The sequence below is a fragment of the Arachis ipaensis genome, chromosome B5, assembly GCF_059453495.1.
Source record: "Arachis ipaensis isolate K30076 ecotype BB chromosome B5, ASM5945349v1, whole genome shotgun sequence".
NCBI classification, from domain to species: domain Eukaryota; kingdom Viridiplantae; phylum Streptophyta; class Magnoliopsida; order Fabales; family Fabaceae; genus Arachis; species Arachis ipaensis.
In genome coordinates, this window is record NC_142440.1 from 89,984,723 (window position 1) to 90,006,981 (window position 22,259).

The 22,259-nt window shown below is 41.1% G+C and overlaps 2 non-coding genes across 2 annotated transcripts; both read left to right on the forward strand.

The window, feature by feature from the left end:
* Window positions 1-6,345: 6,345 nt before the first annotated feature.
* LOC148564915 (small nucleolar RNA R71) lies at window positions 6,346-6,449 on the forward strand. Its single transcript, XR_015884657.1, has one exon. It is a non-coding gene; the product is annotated as a small nucleolar RNA R71 (small nucleolar RNA).
* Window positions 6,450-15,259: 8,810 nt separating this feature from the next.
* LOC148564916 (small nucleolar RNA R71) lies at window positions 15,260-15,363 on the forward strand. The gene has a single exon (XR_015884667.1). It is a non-coding gene; the product is annotated as a small nucleolar RNA R71 (small nucleolar RNA).
* Window positions 15,364-22,259: the final 6,896 nt, after the last annotated feature.

The window sequence follows — 22,259 nt, forward strand, 5'->3', positions numbered from 1 at the left end:
TTAACCAAGTTAACGTGGAAGTTAACGTGACTCTTGGGGGTTGTGTGATTGCTTCAACGTTAGTGACAATATTGAGTGTCACTAACATTGTCGATAACTCTTCATCTTCTACGTTAGTTCCCACGTTAACCAAGTTAACGTGGGAGTTAACGTGGTACTTAGCACTATAGGCCAACGTTAGTGACAATGTTGAGTGTCACTAACATTGGCTTCTCTCCCTCCCCTTTAACGTTAGAGGCCATGTTAACTAGGTTAACGTGGCTTCTAACGTGGCCACTTATGAGTAATTGCCAACGTTAGTGACAATGTTGAGTGTCACTAACGTTGGCTCAACTTCTTTTCTCCACGTTAGAGTTCACGTTAATTTGGTTAACGTGACTCTCTAACGTGGGCATTGATGGCTTTTTGAGAGTGTTATTGGCAATCACTTTTCTCATTAATCTTTGCAAGTTACCTCCCCTTTTCTTGCTTCTTTTTGGTCCTGAAATCAAGCAACAAAGTGCATCAAAGCTCTAGTCCAAGTCATGAGTAATGCAACATAATATTTGTCACTAAACTTATGCAAAATCCTCATGAAATCATGTAAAATGCACAATGTATGCTTGAGTCAAGGCATAAGTGAATATTTACCCAAAACTAGCTTATTTCCTAAAGAAATGCATGAAACTAACCTAAAAACAGTAAAGAAAAGGTCAGTGAAACTGGCCAAGATGCCCTGGCATCACAACACCAAACTTAAAGCTTGCTTGTCCCTAAGCAAGTACTGGAACAAGAGAATGATGAATGGAATATCCAGAGGAATGAGTCATTCTTGTGGAAGTCATATTACTGATTTTATGGTGGTTTCATGCATAGCAACTTAGGTTCATTCCATTACTGGCTTTCAGACCTTTATCATGTCCCTAAACACTTACTTTGTTTATATCTCATGAGACTTTTATTCATTGATTCTTTTATTGTTATTACAAGGGTTGTTTGTGTTATTTAGGCTAAGTGCTCTGTAAGGGGGCAACTCTTTAAGATAAGCTTTCAGCCAACACTCCCGAACCAGTTGGTTCAAGGTGCTAGGTGTTGAGACACCCCCAAGGACTTACTCCCTCAAGCCTATCCCCCATACATACACACTACAGGCATTTAGTTTATTTATTTTCTTTTCTTGAGACCTTGGTGTCCAGCACCTCTTTGGGTTACTAAGTGTTCTGTAGTGAAGGTTACTCTTGATAGTGGACTTTCAGCTGATAATCCCGAGTTAGTTAACCCAAGTTACCAAGTGATAAGGCACCCCCAAGAGCTTATTCATCCAAGTAGATCCCTCACACAGGAGCACCACAGACACTTGCCTCAAGATTAAAACCATTGATGCCTAGCCTTATTGCTTACTCTTTTTCTTTTGTTTTTCACTTCCATTGTTCTTTCCCTTTTCTTTTCTTAGGATCTTGTTATTATCTTAGTCTCATGAGTATATCCAAAGTCAAGTATTCAGGTCAGATGGTTGTCCTCCTAGCCTTGTGATTGAACCAACTTAGCTAACTTATGACTACCTCAAAGATTCATGAATGCACTTCAACAATATGAACTCTACCCTGGTCTTTTGAAAACAATCATTCTCTTCTTCATTTGATTTAAAATGGACAAGCTTACAAGAAAGGGAAGTAATGATGTAGTGACATAAAGACCAGTGCACATAGACTCTCTTCAATACCAAAAACTAAAAATAACATGATTTGAAAAAGGTTTAAACATAACATGGAAGCAAGTTCTATTTCATACAAGATCTTCCTTATTAAAGACACAGAGAAAGATGGAACAAAGAAGGAACTCCACCACCTTTTACTGTTGTGGGTGTCCACGCTCTTTTCCTTGCTTGTCCTCCTTGTTTCCTATTGCATTTCCTCGCATCCGTGCCAATCTTGCTTGCTTCCAATCCTCAAGTGCCTTTCTCACTGACTCATGACTCTCTTCCACCCTTTGTCTTTCCTTTCGTGCTAATTCATCCTTCATTTCATCATACTTGGCTATTCCTGGATGCAATATTGGCAGCTGTCCCACTAAGTAGCCGAGCCTGGCTTGAGTATTTATCTGATGTCCTGTTTGACTCATGTAAACTCCTTCTGCAAATGCCCTTTGCTCGTCCAATAGTTCTGCCTGTTCTATTTGTCTTCGATGCATCTCATGTATGTGTGCCCCTTGATGAGCTTGGATGTTGATTAGCCTCTGGGTGGATTCTTGTTGCTCGTTTTGCCTTTGTTCCATCCTGTTGAATGCTTCTCCCCATTGTTGTCCTTGGCTTAGTTGCTGTTCCATCATTTGCCTTTGCCACTCATCTTGCTGCCCCATCATCTGTAGTTGAAGCTCTTTCTGTGCTCCTTGGCTTTCCAAATATTGTCTAGATAAGCCATCAATGGCTTCCTGTAATTGGTGCATGTCCAAGGTCTGTGGTGCTTGTCCCTCTAAGACTTGTCCTTCAACTACTTGAGGAGCTGTCCTCTTTCTTTGCTTCCGTTGAGGCAGGGGGAGTGCTGCAGCATTCATCCTTCGGACCGTTATTGGAATGCCTTCCTTTATCCAAACGGGGTCCTCATCTTCATAAACCACCCTAGCTTTCTTGCATATTCGGTAAATAGTGCTGGGGTAACCTAATGTTCCTCTTGAGTCGCTTTTCTCTGCCATCTTTCTAATTCCTTGAGCTATGATCTCATGAACTTTGATTTCTCCTCCCTTAAGTATACAATGCAACATTGTTGCTCTCTCGAGATTCACCTCCGAATTGTTTGCAGCTGGGAGAATAGACCTCCTCACTAGCTCGAACCACCCCTTAGCTTCAGGAGTGAGATCTGTTCTCTTAATGAACTTTGGTTTATTTCCTGCACCCTTTTCCCAGTCAGCTCCTGGTACACAAAGGTCTAGTAAGAGCTGGTCATAATTGGGGTTGTTGTCCAATCTTGAGTGGTAACTTTCTTCTTCAAAAGGTATAGACCGTAGCTTCAATGCCCTCATTACACTCATGGGACCAAAATCCACCAATGTTCCTCTCACAAAGCTTGTATATGACTCATCTTTCTTATCATACCTGACTGCATTTGCATAAAATTCTCTTATGAGATTTGCATTCACCTTAGTGACCGGGTCAGTGAGGAGCTCCCATCTTCTCCTTTCTACCTTCTCTGTGATTTCGGGGCATTCAGTGTTCTTAACTTGAAATCCCAGCTCATAAATGATTTCCTTATCAACCATCCACCCGTATTGCAATGCATGATGCAAGCTTCTAAATCTCTTCTCATCATATGGGTGTTCTTCCATGGGTTCCTTCCCCTCCCTTCTCTTAGAACTTGAAGATTCCATGAATGATGATTTAATATGTGAAGGTGGTAAGGTTGTGGATACTTTTGGTTGTTTAGGGTTTTATGGCAATGAGGATAGTGAGGGGAGGAATGTTTATAATTGGATAGGGGGTGTATTGTACCGAAATGAAGAGTAGTGAAGGTGTGTGATGACAATGAAGGGTGGTATGGACAAGGGTTGTTTATATAGAGAAGTTGTGAGAGAATGGAGGGTGTAGATTGATGAAGTGGTCACTTGATGGACGGTTGGGGTCATGCATGGCTAGAAGACAAGGATCATCACTTTATGATGGGGATTGCTCGGTCTTCTAGGGGTCCCTTTTTTTCAATGTTGCATGGTAACATTTTCCAACGTATTCCCTTTTTAGAACAAGTGTGTAACCCCTCTCCTTTAAGTGGTGAAATCTCCCTCATTTAATTGTCCAATCAATCCCTTTTCATGCTTCTTTTCCTTTCCTATAAAGATTTGAAATAAGGAAATTAATATATATAAAAGAAAAATTAAAACTCTACGGCTAGAATAAAATGAAAGAAAGGATTTGATTGTTTATCTATGAATTCCAACTAACTCACTAACTATTGGTGGTTCCTTATATGCATTTTGGTGGCACCATGGGGTGACACCAAACTTAGTTTGAAGCACTGTGATGAAAGTTTTGTGTTCAAAGCTCCCAAGACTAGCATGCATCTTGGTTTGCTTTGAAAACCAAACTTGTTCTTCACTATATACTGCATGATAAAGAATTCACCAAGTGTTTGTCAAGTTTGGGTTGAAATCATAAAGATTGACTTATTCATTATCATCTGAAGGCATATAAAACATGGGTTGCCTCCCATGAAGCGCTTCTTTAGCGTCACTAGCTTGACGTTTTTCTTTCATCATGGTGGTTGGTAGTGCTTAAAGTCCTCCCCTCTTGCTATGGATTTGTATCCATTGGTTGGATCAATGATCTCCATATGTTCCAAGGAAAGAACTCTGTTGATAGTGAAGGCCTTAGGTAACTGAGATGGTACAGTAGGGAGATTAGGAGGAATATATGGGAAGTAAGATGAGACAACTCTATCCCCTGGAGAGAAATTTTCCGTAGGGATCTTCTTGTTCCTCCATTTCCTTGGTACCTTCTTCTTTGTTTCTTTTGAGGTTTCCTTCCCCTTGGTGACCTCTTTTCTCCAAGGAGTTGTGATGCTGTCTTCACCTGCCTCTAGAGGTTTGGGTTCCTCCAATTTTTCTTTGAGCTGTGGCAGTTGCTGTTTTCCTTGTTTATCAGTTGAGGGGGTTTCAGAATGAACTAGCTGTGCTTCAGTGCTTGTCTCCTCCTTTAGTGTCTCCTTATCGTTTGTGCTTAGTTCCTTGTCCTCTTGATCTGTTTCTTGTGAGAAGTTGAAGACATTGAAGCTGAGTCGTTTATCATGAATTCTCAATATTAGCTCCCATTTCTCTACATCGATAAGTGCTCTGGCCGTAGCTAGGAATGGTCTTCCCAATATGATTGGGTGAGTATGACTCTCTTCCATGTCTAGAATGACAAAGTCTGTTGGGAGAAAGTACTTTCCAACCTTTAGCAGCACATTTTCCACCACTCCTATTGCTTGCTTTTGAGTTTTGTCAGCCAGTCTGATAATGACATCTGTGGGCATTATCTCATTAATCTGCAGTCTCTTCGCCAGGGATAAAGGTAGTAAGTTGATGCTGGCCCCTAAATCACATAGTGCTCCTTCGAAAATAGTCTCACCTATGGCACAAGGGATATGAAAGCTTCCTGGGTCTCTTCTTTTTGTAGGCAGCTCAGGCTGAATAAGTGCACTACATTCCTTGTTCATCACTATAGTCTACCTTCCCTTGAGTGAGCTTTTCCTCGGAAGAAGTTCCTTCATATACTTGATGAATGCAGGCATTTGTTGAATTGCCTTGATGAATGGTATGTTCACATGCAGAGATGCAAACAAGTCTAGGAACCTTGAGTATATTCTTTTTCCCACAGCACCATTGAGCAGTTGAGGGAATGGTGCATAGAGCTTCAGCAGCTCTTGTTGTGAGATTTCTGGTTCTTTGTGATCTCTATCCTCCTCCTTTGTTGAGTTTTCTTCAGGTTGTTTGCACATTTTGCCTTGCTTGTCTTCAATCTCTTGATCACTTGTAGTGACCATTTTGCAATCTTCCCATCTTACTTTCTTTGCTTCTCCCTTGGGGTTTTTCTCAGTGTCACTTGGGAAGCTATCAGTAGGTTTGGGAATCTTCTCAGCTAAATATCCCACCTGGAATTCCATCTTCCTAATGGTTTCTCCCTGGTTCTTAATATTGGCTCGCACCTCCTCTTTGAACACCTTATTTTCTTGAATCTCTTGGCATATTCCTTCAAGTAAGGCTTCAATCTTAGAGAGCCTGTCATCAATTGATGAGTTGTTCGGAGCAGATGTGCTGTTTTGGTTTTGATAAGTATGTGGAGAAGTGTTGTTGTGGGGGTGTTGAGATGTCCTCTGGGTGAATTGTTGGTGAGCTGCATTGTTGTTGGAGTTGTAACTTCTCTGGTCTTGGTTTTGATCTTGCTCACTTCCCCACCCAAAGTTCGGGTGATTTCTCCATCCAGGGTTGTAGGTCTTGAAGTATGGATCATAGTTTTTCCTTGGTGAATTCCCAACGTAGTTGGCTTGCTCCTGACTCCCTTCTGCTTCTTGGTTTACTCCTTCTTGTGTTGTTGATGATGTGGAGATTGCTGCTACTTGGTTCATCTCCATCTTCTTGGTGAGGTCAGTCAGCTGCTGGGTAATGAGCTTGTTTTGGGCCAACAGAGCATCCACATTGTTTAGCTCCATCACTCCTCTTGTGTTCCCTCTTTCGGAAGCATAGAAGTAGTCATTTTCTGCTACTGTTTCAATAACATCTATGGCTTCCTCAATAGTCTTCTTCTTGTTCAAGGACCCTCCAGATGAATGGTCTACTGCCTTCTTTGACTCATAAGAGAGCCCTTCATAGAAAATGTGCAGCTGGACCCATTCGTTGAGCATGTCAAGTGGACACCTCCTTGTTAAGTCTTTGAACCTCTCCCATGCTTCATACAGAGTCTCACCATCCTGTTGCCTAAAGGTTTGAACCTCAGCTCTCAGCCTATTGATTCGTTGAGGAGGGTAGAATCTTGCTAAGAATTTGTTCACCACATCCTCCCAAGTTGTCAAGCTCTCCCTTGGGAAGGATTCCAGCCACTTGGCTGCCTTATCTCTGAGTGAGAAGGGAAATAAGAGCAATCTATAGGCGTCAGGATGAACACCATTAGATTTCACTGTGTCACATATTCTCAGGAAGGTGGTCAAATGTTGGTTGGGATCTTCTTGAACACCTCCTCCAAACGAACAGTTGTTCTGAACAAGGGTGATGAGCTGTGGTTTAAGTTCAAAGTTGTTGGCATAGATTGTTGGCTTTTGGATGCTACTTCCACAATTGCCTGGGTTTGGATTAATGTAAGAGCCCAAAACTCTTCTATCCTCCCCAGCATGATTTGCTCCACCTCCTCTGCCATGGTTGTGAGTCTCTTCTTCATGATGATTTTCCATGTTTTCTTCCATGTTTGGTTCAAAGTATTCCTCAAACCGTTCCTCCTCTTCTTCAGCACCAACTACTCGTTTTTCTTTTGCCTCCCTCCTTACTCTAAAGAAGGTTCTCTCTGGTTCAGAATCAAAGGAAGTTGAAGCCCCGCTTCTTCTCCCTGTCATACAACCAACAAGTACAAGTAGAGAATATAGGTGCAGACAGTATTTGTGTCAGAATTGATGTTAGTTGTGGGTGATGAATATATCAAACAGTTAGTGGGTTAGCAAACAGAATTGAAAATAACAAAGAAAAACAAAAGAGTCGATGGAGAAGGGAAGAAGTTTAACTAAAACAAAAAGTAAATCACTCAAAAAAAAATGAAATTCACAAAATAAAATGCTCAATCTAGTGATCTTCCAATCTAATCATTGTTGATGCACAATCAATCCCCGGAAACGGCGCCATAAACTTGATGCACGGAAAACTTGTCTCCCAACAAATCTCCCTTCGGCAAGTGTACCGAAGTTGTCGTCAAGTAAAAACTCACAATAGAGTGAGGTCGAATCCCACAGGGATTGATTGATCAAGCAACTTTAATTAGGAGAATGTTCTAGTTGAGCGAATCCAGAATTTGGGTTGAGAGTTGCAGAAAATAAAATGGTGGGAATGTAAATAACAGAAAAGTAAATGCTAGAATTAAAGGACTGGAAGTAAATGACTGAAAATAAATTGCAGAATTGTAAATGGGAATGGGGGATTTGCTCATAAAAGTAAATGGCAGAAATTAAAGAGAATGGGTAAGATTAGAGATGGGGAGTTCATTGGGCTTAGGAGATGTTGCAATTCTCCGGATCAAGTTCATTTTCATCTCTTCCTCAATCAATGCACTCATTGATCTCCTTGGCAATCTTAAGTGATTGAATTGCAATTTCTTGCAATTCAATCTCTCAAATCTTGATCAATAGCCAATTCCTTGGTTAATTGCTCATGAGAAGAGATGAAGTATGGTCACTGATTATACCACATGCATTTCCCAAACCAAGTATTGAGAGGGTTACAGTCACATACCCATCCAAACCCAATTTGGTCCAGCATGAGAAAGCATTTCTAGCTTGATCTCTTCATTCCTCTTCCAAGGTTCAAAAGAGATCCAAGTTTGAATAGCTTCTCTTCCAAGATAACTACTCAATTGGATGAAGACCGAAAGCTTTCAAGTAAAATCAAGAGGAAAGATAGAAGAAGAACAATGAAAATTAGTATTGATCCATCAAATTACAACAGAGCTCCCTAACCCAATGAAAGGGGTTTAGTTGTTCATAGCTCTTGAAGATGAAAACAAAGATGGAGAATACATTATGAAACTAGAAATTGCAAAGAAAGTAAAATACAGAGAGTGGTTCTTCAGCCTCCAGAACTCTTTTACAATTCAAAGCTACTCCTATATATACTACTCTTCTCAGCTTCTAGTTCACTCATCAAGTCTTGGGCCTTTGGATCTTGAGTTTGAAGCAATTCCTTTCTTTATTTGGGCTTGGCTTTACTTGCAGAGAGAAAGTGCGGAGTGGGCAGAGACTTAAGCTCAGGGCGTAAAGGGTGTTAATCATTTAGTGAAAGTCCAAGTTCGGGAACGTTAGTGACACTTAACATTGTCACTAACGTTCCAATGCACCCCTTTTGCCTCACGTGAAAACCCACGTTAACTAGGTTAATGTGGCTTTTAACGTTGCCTTGTCAACCTTCGAGAACGTTAGTGACACTCAACATTGTCACTAACATTCCAGTGTGCCCCTTCTTGCTTCACATTAAAGCTCACGTTAACTAGGTTAACGTGGCTTCTAACGTGGCCTTTGCCATCCTTCGAGAATGTTAGTGACATTCAATATTGTCACTAACGTTCCAATGTGCCCCTAGGTCTCACGTTAGAGTCCACGTTAACTATGTTAACGTGGCTTCTAACGTGGCCATCTTTTAGCCATCCCAACGTTAGTGACAATGTTGAGTGTCACTAACGTTGGCTCATCCTTCATTTCTCATCGTTAGCTTCCACGTTAACCAAGTTAACGTGGAAGTTAACGTGACTCTTGGGGGTTGTGTGATTGCTTCAATGTTAGTGACAATATTGAGTGTCACTAACGTTGTCGATAACTCTTCATCTTCTACGTTAGTTCCCACGTTAACCAAGTTAACGTGGGAGTTAACGTGGTACTTAGCACCATAGGCCAACGTTAGTGACAATGTTGAGTGTCACTAACATTGGCTTCTCTCCCTCCCCCTTAACGTTAGAGGCCATGTTAACTAGGTTAACGTGGCTTCTAACGTGGCCACTTATGAGTAATTGCCAACGTTAGTGACAATGTTGAGTGTCACTAACGTTGGCTCAACTTCTTTTCTCCACGTTAGAGTTCACGTTAATTTGGTTAACGTGACTCTCTAACGTGGGCATTGATGGCTTTTTAAGAGTGTTATTGGCAATCACTTTTCTCATTAATCTTTGCAAGTTACCTCCCCTTTTCTTGCTTCTTTTTGGTCCTGAAATCAAGCAACAAAGTGCATCAAAGCTCTAGTCCAAGTCATGAGTAATGCAACATAATACTTGTCACTAAACTTATGCAAAATCCTCATGAAATCATGTAAAATGCACAATGTATGCTTGAGTCAAGGCATAAGTGAATATTTACCCAAAACTAGCTTATTTCCTAAAGAAATGCATGAAACTAACCTAAAAACAGTAAAGAAAAGGTCAGTGAAACTGGCCAAGATGCCTTGGCATCACAACACCAAACTTAAAGCTTGCTTGTCCCTAAGCAAGTACTGGAACAAGAGAATGATGAATGGAATATCCAGAGGAATGAGTCATTCTTGTGGAAGTCATATTACTGATTTTATGGTGGTTTCATGCATAGCAACTTAGGTTCATTCCATTACTGGCTTTCAGACCTTTATCATGTCCCTAAACACTTACTTTGTTTATATCTCATGAGACTTTTATTCATTGATTCTTTTATTGTTATTACAAGGGTTGTTTGTGTTATTTAGGCTAAGTGCTCTGTAAGGGGGCAACTCTTTAAGATAAGCTTTCAGCCAACACTCCCGAACCAGTTGGTTCAAGGTGCTAGGTGTTGAGACACCCCCAAGGACTTACTCCCTCAAGCCTATCCCCCATACATACACACTACAGGCATTTAGTTTATTTATTTTCTTTTCTTGAGACCTTGGTGTCCAGCACCTCTTTGGGTTACTAAGTGTTCTGTAGTGAAGGTTACTCTTGATAGTGGAATTTCAGCTGATAATCCCGAGTTAGTTAACCCAAGTTACCAAGTGATAAGGCACCCCCAAGAGCTTATTCATCCAAGTAGATCCCTCACACAGGAGCACCACAGACACTTGCCTCAAGATTAAAACCATTGATGCCTAGCCTTATTGCTTACTCTTTTTATTTTGTTTTTCACTTCCATTGTTCTTTCCCTTTTCTTTTCTTAGGATCTTGTTATTATCTTAGTCTCATGAGTATATCCAAAGTCAAGTATTCAGGTCAGATGGTTGTCCTCCTAGCCTTGTGGTTGAACCAACTTAGCTAACTTATGACTACCCCAAAGATTCATGAATGCACTTCAACAATATGAACTCTACCCTGGTCTTTTGAAAACAACCATTCTCTTCTTCATTTGATTTAAAATGGACAAGCTTACAAGAAAGGGAAGTAATGATGTAGTGACATAAAGACCAGTGCACATAGACTCTCTTCAATACCAAAAACTAAAAATAACATGATTTGAAAAAGGTTTAAACATAACATGGAAGCAAGTTCTATTTCATACAAGATCTTCCTTATTAAAGACACAGAGAAAGATGGAACAAAGAAGGAACTCCACCACCTTTTACTGTTGTGGGTGTCCACGCTCTTTTCCTTGCTTGTCCTCCTTGTTTCCTATTGCATTTCCTCGCATCCGTGCCAATCTTGCTTGCTTCCAATCCTCAAGTGCCTTCCTCACTGACTCATGACTCTCTTCCACCCTTTGTCTTTCCTTTCGTGCTAATTCATCCTTCATTTCATCATACTTGGCTATTCCTGGATGCAATATTGGCAGCTGTCCCACTAAGTAGCCGAGCCTGGCTTGAGTATTTATCTGATGTCCTGTTTGACTCATGTAAACTCCTTCTGCAAATGCCCTTTGCTCGTCCAATAGTTCTGCATGTTCTATTTGTCTTCGATGCATCTCATGTATGTGTGCCCCTTGATGAGCTTGGATGTTGATTAGCCTCTGGATGGATTCTTGTTGCTCGTTTTGCCTTTGTTCCATCCTGTTGAATGCTTCTCCCCATTGTTGTCCTTGGCTTAGTTGCTGTTCCATCATTTGCCTTTGCCACTCATCTTGCTGCCCCATCATCTGTAGTTGAAGCTCTTTCTGTGCTCCTTGGCTTTCCAAATATTGTCTAGATAAGCCATCAATGGCTTTCTGTAATTGGTGCATGTCCAAGGTCTGTGGTGCTTGTCCCTCTAAGACTTGTCCTTCAACTACTTGAGGAGCTGTCCTCTTTCTTTACTTCCGTTGAGGCAGGGGGAGTGCTGCAGCATTCATCCTTCGGACCGTTATTGGAATGCCTTCCTTTATCCAAACGGGGTCCTCATCTTCATAAACCACCCTAGCTTTCTTGCATATTCGGTAAATAGTGCTGGGGTAACCTAATGTTCCTCTTGAGTCGCTTTTCTCTGCCATCTTTCTAATTCCTTGAGCTATGATCTCATGAACTTTGATTTCTCCTCCCTTAAGTATACAATGCAACATTGTTGCTCTCTCAAGATTCACCTCCGAATTGTTTGCAGCTGGGAGAATAGACCTCCTCACTAGCTCGAACCACCCCTTAGCTTCAGGAGTGAGATCTGTTCTCTTAATGAACTTTGGTTTATTTCCTGCACCCTTTTCCCAGTCAGCTCCTGGTACACAAAGGTCTAGTAAGAGCTGGTCATAATTGGGGTTGTTGTCCAATCTTGAGTGGTAACTTTCTTCTTCAAAAGGTATAGACCGTAGCTTCAATGCCCTCATTACACTCATGGGACCAAAATCCACCAATGTTCCTCTCACAAAGCTTGTATATGACTCATCTTTCTTATCATACCTGACTGCATTTGCATAAAATTCTCTTATGAGATTTGCATTCACCTTAATGACCGGGTCAGTGAGGAGCTCCCATCTTCTCCTTTCTACCTTCTCTGTGATTTCGGGGCATTCAGTCTTCTTAACTTGAAATCCCAGCTCATAAATGATTTCCTTATCAACCATCCACCCGTATTGCAATGCATGATGCAAGCTTCTAAATCTCTTCTCATCATATGGGTGTTCTTCCATGGGTTCCTTCCCCTCCCTTCTCTTAGAACTTGAAGATTCCATGAATGATGATTTAATATGTGAAGGTGGTAAGGTTGTGGATACTTTGGTTGTTTAGGGTTTTATGGCAATGAGGATAGTGAGGGGAGGAATGTTTATAATTGGATAGGGGGTGTATTGTACCGAAATGAAGAGTAGTGAAGGTGTGTGATGACAATGAAGGGTGGTATGGACAAGGGTTGTTTATATAGAGAAGTTGTGAGAGAATGGAGGGTGTAGATTGATGAAGTGGTCACTTGATGGACGGTTGGGGTCATGCATGGCTAGAAGACAAGGATCATCACTTTATGATGGGGATTGCTCGGTCTTCTAGGGGTCCCATTTTTTCAATGTTGCATGGTAACATTTTCCAACGTATTCCCTTTTTGGAACAAGTGTGTAACCCCTCTCCTTTAAGTGGTGAAATCTCCCTCATTTAATTGTCCAATCAATCCCTTTTCATGCTTCTTTTCCTTTCCTATAAAGATTTGAAATAAGGAAATTAATATATATAAAAGAAAAATTAAAACTCTACGGCTAGAATAAAATGAATGAAAGGATTTGATTATTTATCTATGAATTCCAACTAACTCACTAACTATTGGTGGTTCCTTATATGCATTTTGGTGGCACCATGGGGTGACACCAAACTTAGTTTGAAGCACTGTGATAAAAGTTTTGTGTTCAAAGCTCCCAAGACTAGCATGCATCTTGGTTTGCTTTGAAAACCAAACTTGTTCTTCACTATATACTGCATGATAAAGAATTCACCAAGTGTTTGTCAAGTTTGGGTTGAAATCATAAAGATTGACTTATTCATTATCATCTGAAAGCATATAAAACATGGGTTGCCTCCCATGAAGCGCTTCTTTAGCGTCACTAGCTTGACGTTTTTCTTTCATCATGGTGGTTGGTAGTGCTTAAAGTCCTCCCCTCTTGCTATGGATTTGTATCCATTGGTTGGATCAATGATCTCCATATGTTCCAAGGAAAGAACTCTGTTGATAGTGAAGGCCTTAGGTAACTGAGATGGTACAGTAGAGAGATTTGGAGGAATATATGGGAAGTAAGATGAGACAACTCTATCCCCTGGAGAGAAATTTTCCGTAGGGATCTTCTTGTTCCTCCATTTCCTTGGTACCTTCTTCTTTGTTTCTGTTGAGGTTTCCTTCCCCTTGGTGACCTCTTTTCTCCAAGGAGTTGTGATGCTGTCTTCACCTGCCTCTAGAGGTTTGGGTTCCTCCAATTTTTCTTTGAGCTGTGGCAGTTGCTGTTTTCCTTGTTTATCAGTTGAGGGGGTTTCAGAATGAACTAGCTGTGCTTCAGTGCTTGTCTCCTCCTTCAGTGTCTCCTTATCGTTTGTGCTTAGTTCCTTGTCCTCTTGATCTGTTTCTTGTGAGAAGTTGAAGACATTAAAGCTGAGTCGTTTATCATGAATTCTCAATATTAGCTCCCATTTCTCTACATCGATAAGTGCTCTGGCCGTAGCTAGGAATGGTCTTCCCAATATGATTGGGTGAGTATGACTCTCTTCCATGTCTAGAATGACAAAGTCTGTTGGGAGAAAGTACTTTCCAACCTTTAGCAGCACATTTTCCACCACTCCTATTGCTTGCTTTTGAGTTTTGTCAGCCAGTCTGATAATGACATCTGTGGGCATTATCTCATTAATCTGCAGTCTCTTCGCCAGGGATAAAGGTAGTAAGTTGATGCTGGCCCCTAAATCACATAGTGCTCCTTCGAAAATAGTCTCACCTATGGCACAAGGGATATGAAAGCTTCCTGGGTCTCTTCTTTTTGTAGGCAGCTCAGGCTGAATAAGTGCACTACATTCCTTGTTCATCACTATAGTCTACCTTCCCTTGAGTGAGCTTTTCCTCGGAAGAAGTTCCTTCATATACTTGATGAATGCAGGCATTTGTTGAATTGCCTTGATGAATGGTATGTTCACATGCAGAGATGCAAACAAGTCTAGGAACCTTGAGTATATTCTTTTTCCCACAGCACCATTGAGCAGTTGAGGGAATGGTGCATAGAGCTTCAGCAGCTCTTGTTGTGAGATTTCTGGTTCTTTGTGATCTCTATCCTCCTCCTTTGTTGAGTTGTCTTCAGGTTGTTTGCACATTTTGCCTTGCTTGTCTTCAATCTCTTGATCACTTGTAGTGACCATTTTGCAATCTTCCCATCTTACTTTCTTTGCTTCTCCCTTGGGGTTTTTCTCAGTGTCACTTGGGAAGCTATCAGTAGGTTTGGGAATCTTCTCAGCTAAATATCCCACCTGGAATTCCATCTTCCTAATGGTTTCTCCCTGGTTCTTAATATTGGCTCGCACCTCCTCTTTGAACACCTTATTTTCTTGAATCTCTTGGCATATTCCTTCAAGTAAGGCTTCAATCTTAGAGAGCCTGTCATCAATTGATGAGTTGTTCGGAGCAGATGTGCTGTTTTGGTTTTGATAAGTATGTGGAGAAGTGTTGTTGTGGGGGTGTTGAGATGTCCTCTGGGTGAATTGTTGGTGAGCTGCATTGTTGTTGGAGTTGTAACTTCTCTGGTCTTGGTTTTGATCTTGCTCACTTCCCCACCCAAAGTTCGGGTGATTTCTCCATCCAGGGTTGTAGGTCTTGAAGTATGGATCATAGTTTTTCCTTGGTGAATTCCCAATGTAGTTGGCTTGCTCCTGACTCCCTTCTGCTTCTTGGTTTACTCCTTCTTGTGTTGTTGATGATGTGGAGATTGCTGCTACTTGGTTCATCTCCATCTTCTTGGTGAGGTCAGTCAGCTGCTGGGTAATGAGCTTGTTTTGGGCCAACAGAGCATCCACATTGTTTAGCTCCATCACTCCTCTTGTGTTCCCTCTTTCGGAAGCATAGAAGTAGTCATTTTCTGCTACTGTTTCAATAACATCTATGGCTTCCTCAATGGTCTTCTTCTTGTTCAAGGACCCTCCAGATGAATGGTCTACTGCCTTCTTTGACTCATAAGAGAGCCCTTCATAGAAAATGTGCAGCTGGACCCATTCGTTGAACATGTCAAGTGGACACCTCCTTGTTAAGTCTTTGAACCTCTCCCATGCTTCATACAGAGTCTCACCATCCTGTTGCCTAAAGGTTTGAACCTCAGCTCTCAGCCTATTGATTCGTTGAGGAGGGTAGAATCTTGCTAAGAATTTGTTCACCACATCCTCCCAAGTTGTCAAGCTCTCCCTTGGGAAGGATTCCAGCCACTTGGCTGCCTTGTCTCTGAGTGAGAAGGGAAATAAGAGCAATCTATAGGCGTCAGGATGAACATCATTAGATTTCACTGTGTCACATATTCTCAGGAAGGTGGTCAAATGTTGGTTGGGATCTTCTTGAACACCTCCTCCAAACGAACAGTTGTTCTGAACAAGGGTGATGAGCTGTGGTTTAAGTTCAAAGTTGTTGGCATAGATTGTTGGCTTTTGGATGCTACTTCCACAATTGCCTGGGTTTGGATTAATGTAAGAGCCCAAAACTCTTCTATCCTCCCCAGCATGATTTGCTCCACCTCCTCTGCCATGGTTGTGAGTATCTTCTTCATGATGATTTTCCATGTTTTCTTCCATGTTTGGTTCAAAGTATTCCTCAAACTGTTCCTCCTCTTCTTCAGCACCAACTACTCGTTTTTCTTTTGCCTCCCTCCTTAGTCTAAAGAAGGTTCTCTCTGGTTCAGAATCAAAGGAAGTTGAAGCCCCGCTTCTTCTCCCTGTCATACAACCAACAAGTACAAGTAGAGAATATAGGTGCAGACAGTATTTGTGTCAGAATTGATGTTAGTTGTGGGTGATGCAATATATCAAACAGTTAGTGGGTTAGCAAACAGAATTGAAAATAACAAAGAAAAACAAAAGAGTAGATGGAAAAGGGAAGAAGTTTAACTAAAACAAAAAGTAAATCACTCAAAAAAAAATGAAATTCACAAAATAAAATGCTCAATCTAGTGATCTTCCAATCTAATCATTGTTGATGCACAATCAATCCCCGGAAACGGCGCCATAAACTTGATGCACGGAAAACTTGTCTCCCAACAAATCTCCCTTCGGCAAGTGTACCGAAGTTGTCGTCAAGTAAAAACTCACAATAGAGTGAGGTCGAATCCCACAGGGATTGATTGATCAAGCAACTTTAATTAGAAGAATGTTCTAGTTGAGCGAATCCAGAATTTGGGTTGAGAGTTGCAGAAAATAAAATGGCGGGAATGTAAATTACAGAAAAGTAAATGCTAGAATTAAAGGACTGGAAGTAAATGACTGAAAATAAATTGCAGAATTGTAAATGGGAATGGGGGATTTGCTCATAAAAGTAAATGGCAGAAATTAAAGAGAATGGGTAAGATTAGAGATGGGGAGTTCATTGGGCTTAGGAGATGTTGCAATTCTCCGGATCAAGTTCATTTTCATCTCTTCCTCAATCAATGCACTCATTGATCTCCTTGGCAATATTAAGTGATTGAATTGCAATTTCATGCAATTCAATCTCTCAAATCTTGATCAATAGCTAATTCCTTGGTCAATTGCTCATGAGAAGAGATGAAGTATGGTCACTGATTATACCACATGCATTTCCCAAACCAAGTATTGAGAGGGTTACAGTCACATACCCATCCAAACCCAATTTGGTCCAGTATGAGAAAGCATTTCTAGCTTGATCTCTTCATTCCTCTTCCAAGGTTCAAAAGAGATCCAAGTTTGAATAGCTTCTCTTCCAAGATAACTACTCAATTGGATGAAGACCGAAAGCTTTCAAGTAAAATCAAGAGGAAAGATAGAAGAAGAACAATGAAAATTAGTATTGATCCATCAAATTACAACAGAGCTCCCTAACCCAATGAAAGGGGTTTAGTTGTTCATAGCTCTTGAAGATGAAAACAAAGATGGAGAATACATTATAAAACTAGAAATTGCAAAGAAAGTAAAATACAGAGAGTGGTTCTTCAGCCTCCAGAACTCTTTTACAATTCAAAGCTACTCCTATATATACTACTCTTCTCAGCTTCTAGTTCACTCTTCAAGTCTTGGGCCTTTGGATCTTGAGTTTGAAGCAGTTCCTTTCTTTATTTGGGCTTGGCTTTACTTGCAGAGAGAAAGTGCGGAGTGGGCAGAGACTTAAGCTCAGGGCGTAAAGGGTGTTAATCATTTAGTGAAAGTCCAAGTTCGGGAACGTTAGTGACACTTAACATTGTCACTAACATTCCAATGCACCCCTTTTGCCTCACGTTAAAACCCACGTTAACTAGGTTAACGTGGCTTTTAACGTTGCCTTGCCAACCTTCGAGAACGTTAGTGACACTCAACATTGTCACTAACGTTCCAGTGTGCCCCTTCTTGCTTCACGTTAAAGCTCACGTTAACTAGGTTAACGTGGCTTCTAACGTGGCCTTTGCCATCCTTCGAGAATGTTAGTGACATTCAATATTGTCACTAACGTTCCAATGTGCCCCTAGGTCTCACGTTAGAGTCCATGTTAACTAGGTTAACGTGGCTTCTAACGTGGCCATCTTTTAGCCATCCCAACGTTAGTGACAATGTTGAGTGTCACTAACGTTGGCTCATCCTTCATTTCTCATCGTTAGCTTCCACGTTAACCAAGTTAACGTGGAAGTTAACGTGACTCTTGGGGGTTGTGTGATTGCTTCAACGTTAGTGACAATGTTGAGTGTCACTAACGTTGTCGACAACTCTTCATCTTCTACGTTAGTTCCCATGTTAACCAAGTTAACGTGGGAGTTAACGTGGTACTTAGCACCATAGGCCAACGTTAGTGACAATGTTGAGTGTCACTAACGTTGGCTTCTCTCCCTCCCCCTTAACGTTACAGGCCACGTTAACTAGGTTAACGTGGCTTCTAACGTGGCCACTTATGAGTAATTGCCAACGTTAGTGACAATGTTGAGTGTCACTAACGTTGGCTCAACTTCTTTTCTCCACGTTAGAGTTCACGTTAACTTGGTTAACGTGACTCTCTAACGTGGGCATTGATGGCTTTTTGAGAGTGTTATTGGCAATCACTTTTCTCATTAATCTTTGCAAGTTACCTCCCCTTTTCTTGCTTCTTTTTGGTCCTGAAATCAAGCAACAAAGTGTATCAATGCTCTAGTCCAAGTCATGAGTAATGCAACATAATATTTGTCACTAAACTTATGCAAAATCCTCATGAAATCATGTAAAATGCACAATGTATGCTTGAGTCAAGGCATAAGTGAATATTTACCCAAAACTAGCTTATTTCCTAAAGAAATGCATGAAACTAACCTAAAAACAGTAAAGAAAAGGTCAGTGAAACTGGCCAAGATGCCCTGGCATCAGCTTCCACGTTAATGTAATTAACGTGGCAACTAACGTGACTCATAGTGGCTCAATCCAACGTTAGTGACAAAGGTGAGTGTCACTAACGTTGGTGATTCTTGCTCCCTCCACATTAGAGTCCACGTTAACTAGGTTAACGTGGCTTTTAATGTAGCCAATATGGGCTTAGTCCAACGTTAGTGACAAAGGTGAGCGTCACTAACGTTGGCATCATCTTCTTCTTCCACGTTAGAGCTCAAGTTAACTAAGTTAACGTGGCTCTTAACGTGGCCAATTGCCCCTTTTGGAATGTTAGTGGCACTTACTTTTACCACTAACGTTGGAGTTCTACTTCTCTTCCACGCTAGCTTCCACGTTAACATAGTTAACGTGGCAACTAACGTGGGCTATGATGGCTCACGAAGGCGTTATTGGCAATCACTTTTCTCATTAACGTTGCAAGCTAGCCTTCATTCCACGTTAGTGGTCACGTTAGTGGTCACGTTAGTGGTCACGTTAGCTAGACTAACGTGGCTGCTAATGTGGTTCTTCCTTGCTTCCTTTATCCTGAAATCAAGCAATAAAGTGCATCAAAGCTCTTATCCAAGTTATAAGACATGCATCATTCAATTTATCCTTTAATTAATGCATAATTCTCATGAAATCATGTAAAATTCACAATGTTTGCTTGAATCAAAATGTAAGTGATTATTTACCCAAAACTTGCTTATTTCCTAAGAAAATGCATGAAACTACCTTAAAACCATAAAGAAAAGGTCAGTGAAACTGGCCAAAATGCCCTGGCATCAATCTACTAAACAACACAGAATTAATGAACCTAACTAATAACCCCAGCCCTACTAAGAACTCCCTAGTTCCTACCCCTTCTCTCTCCCTTCCCACTTCAAATGGAAGCATGAATACCCTTCCGTAGTTCACTGACGACCGTTCGCAAAAAGGATTCTACTCTAGGTAGTCTTCTGAGTCTAGAGTGAACTCTATTATCTGTTTATATCTATATACTATGAGACTAGCCATCGTCTGCACCCCGTTTGTATGCGAACTCTGACCTAAATCCTGTGTACGAGACTCCTGTTATGTGGCTACTTGATGAAATACTAGAAAGACGCTCTTTGACGACGTATGATCATGTAGAAGAGTAGTAGACGACCTTCCACCTTTTGATGACATTCAACCTGACTTGAGTTTTGAAGACTTAGAACGTATTTTCCCTCGCTTTAGTAGTCTAGAGGGACTAGGCGAGTATAGAGTCTAGACTAGCCTGGGTGCCAGCTTAGGGACTTCTTGAATAGGTCAGGGCCTGGGATGTTGTATGTATATATATGTATATTGTTATTATCTAGCTATATCTAGGGGTGTCCTAACTAAAAGTCTATACTTAAATAAAGGCTGGATCACTGAATGTTGTTGAGTGCTTATGATGTATTTATGTGTGCTTGTTTATAACTGTTTTATCTGTTATCAGTTGTGAATTGATTATGAATGATTCCGTCTATTAATCCAAACATTTTCAAAAATAAAAAATAAAAAATACCCCGTAAGTTAACTACGTTTTTAACAACGAATCAGGCTCATATGATAAATAATAGATAATAATTAGGAAGACAAATTGGTAGCGCTCAGTTTCTGATATGATCTAGACATATTGAAAATTGGGTCGTTACACAATGAAAGGGGTTTAGTTGTTCATAGCTCAATTCAAATTACAAAGAAAGATAAGTGCAGAAAAAGTAAAGAAAGTACAAAAAAAAAAAACTAAAGGAAAAGTGCAAAGAAAATAACCAAGTTATGAACTCCCAGATCCCACCTCAGGGCCTCCCGAAAGCCCCTCCAATCTTCAACTAATCCTCTCTTTATACTCTCTTTATCTTTGTTACGGATCCGGCCTACGGATTCATGACCTAGGATGACCCCAAACCCGGCTACCCGGGTCCAACCCACCAAAACCCTCTAGAAAGCCAGGAACTGACCCACTAGAGCTCCCAACCAGCTTTCAAATTCAAACATCTCCCTTATCTTATTCAAATAAGATAAGATAAGATAGTGACCGTCACCTATAAATTAGAGGACCCAGGTCCCCCCAGGTATTCATTCATTCCACACACCTTATAACTCTCAGATCCATTCTGACTTGAGCATCGGAGTGTCTTTGCAGGTACCTCCCCCCATTGCTCTAGTCAAGCGATCCGGCATCTACCTCAACCCGCAAGTTCTCGATCCATCTCTCAACTTGTACTAGAGATATCTTGTACAATCTTCAATTGGATCTTCAAGTACTTGGATGTGGGCCTTGGCCTTAGTTGAAGCAAGCTTGGAGTGGCTATTAGTGACGTTGATGAGGACGTTGGCTAGCTAACGTTCATACTTGCATGGGTGCCATTTTGTATTGAAGTTAGAGAGAACATTGGTGATCAACGTTGGAGTCTAACGTTACTTTAAAAAGAGAGCTTTTGGATGCAGCTAGTATAGTTTGACTCAACGTTGGAGTCCAACGTTCGCCTATCCATGCGTGCGCGTCACCCACGCGTGCACGTAGATTGGCAAAATTACTCATCCATGCGTACGCGTCGCTTACGCGTGCACGTGGATTGGTGAAATTGCTCATCTACGCGTATGCGTGCCCCACGCGTACGCGTCAATTAACGAATTTCCAACTCCAAACTTGAAAAATTGTCGAGCACGTTGGAGGTAACGTTGGATCCCCAACGTTGCCTCCAACATTGGCACCTCTCCACCTCAATGTTGGACACATATTTGGAGTCCAACTTTGGCTCCAATTATGGTCTCTTGATTTGAAGTTTGAGACAAAGTTGGAGTCCAACTTTGGATCCAACTTTGCACCCTCTTCATGGCCAACGTTTGAGGTAGTGTTTGAGGTCCAACTTTGGGCTCAAAGGTTGCCTTCTTGCTTATAGTTTGAGGCATATTTGGAGCCCAAATTTATCTCCAACTATGCACTTTACTTTGCCAATATTTGAGGCAAAGTTGGAGGCCAACTTTGGCTCCAACTTTGCACCTCTTTTAAGCATGACGTTTGAGGCAATGTTGGAGCACCAACTTTGGCTCTAACGTTGGTCTCTTTTCCACTTCATCAACGTTTTGAATTTCATGTTCCAATATAAACTATTATACATGGTTGGAAAAATTTCTAACCGAACTAGAAGCACCTCAATTGGATATCTGTAACTCAAGTTATACTCCTTTGAAAGGGCCAGGGTCGCTAGCGTTGGTGTGCAACGTTTGAGGCAACGTTGGCACACCAATGTGCTCGAAAATGCCAGATTCTGGAGCTCAAACTCATTGTCCACTGATAAACCACTATTTTATGGTTTATCTTGTGCTCAGTTGAGTGGTTTATATCAATTCTTTACCCACTTATTCATACTATTTGCATGGTTTTACTTTCTTCTTCCGGATTTTGCGCTATGATTGAAAACATGTTTCCTTGACCTTAAATTTACTAACTTTAATCCTCTCTTATTACCATTCGATGCTGTGATATGTGTGTTAAGTTATTTCAGGGATTACAGGGCAGGAATGGCTCAGAGGATGGAAAGGAAGCATGCAAAAGTGGAAGGAATACAAGAAGTTGAAGAAATTGCTAAGCTGTCCAGCCTGACCTTCTAGTACTAAATCGACCATAACTTGAGCTACAGAAATTCAAATGATGCAGTTCCAATTGCGTTGGAAAGCTAACGTCCGGA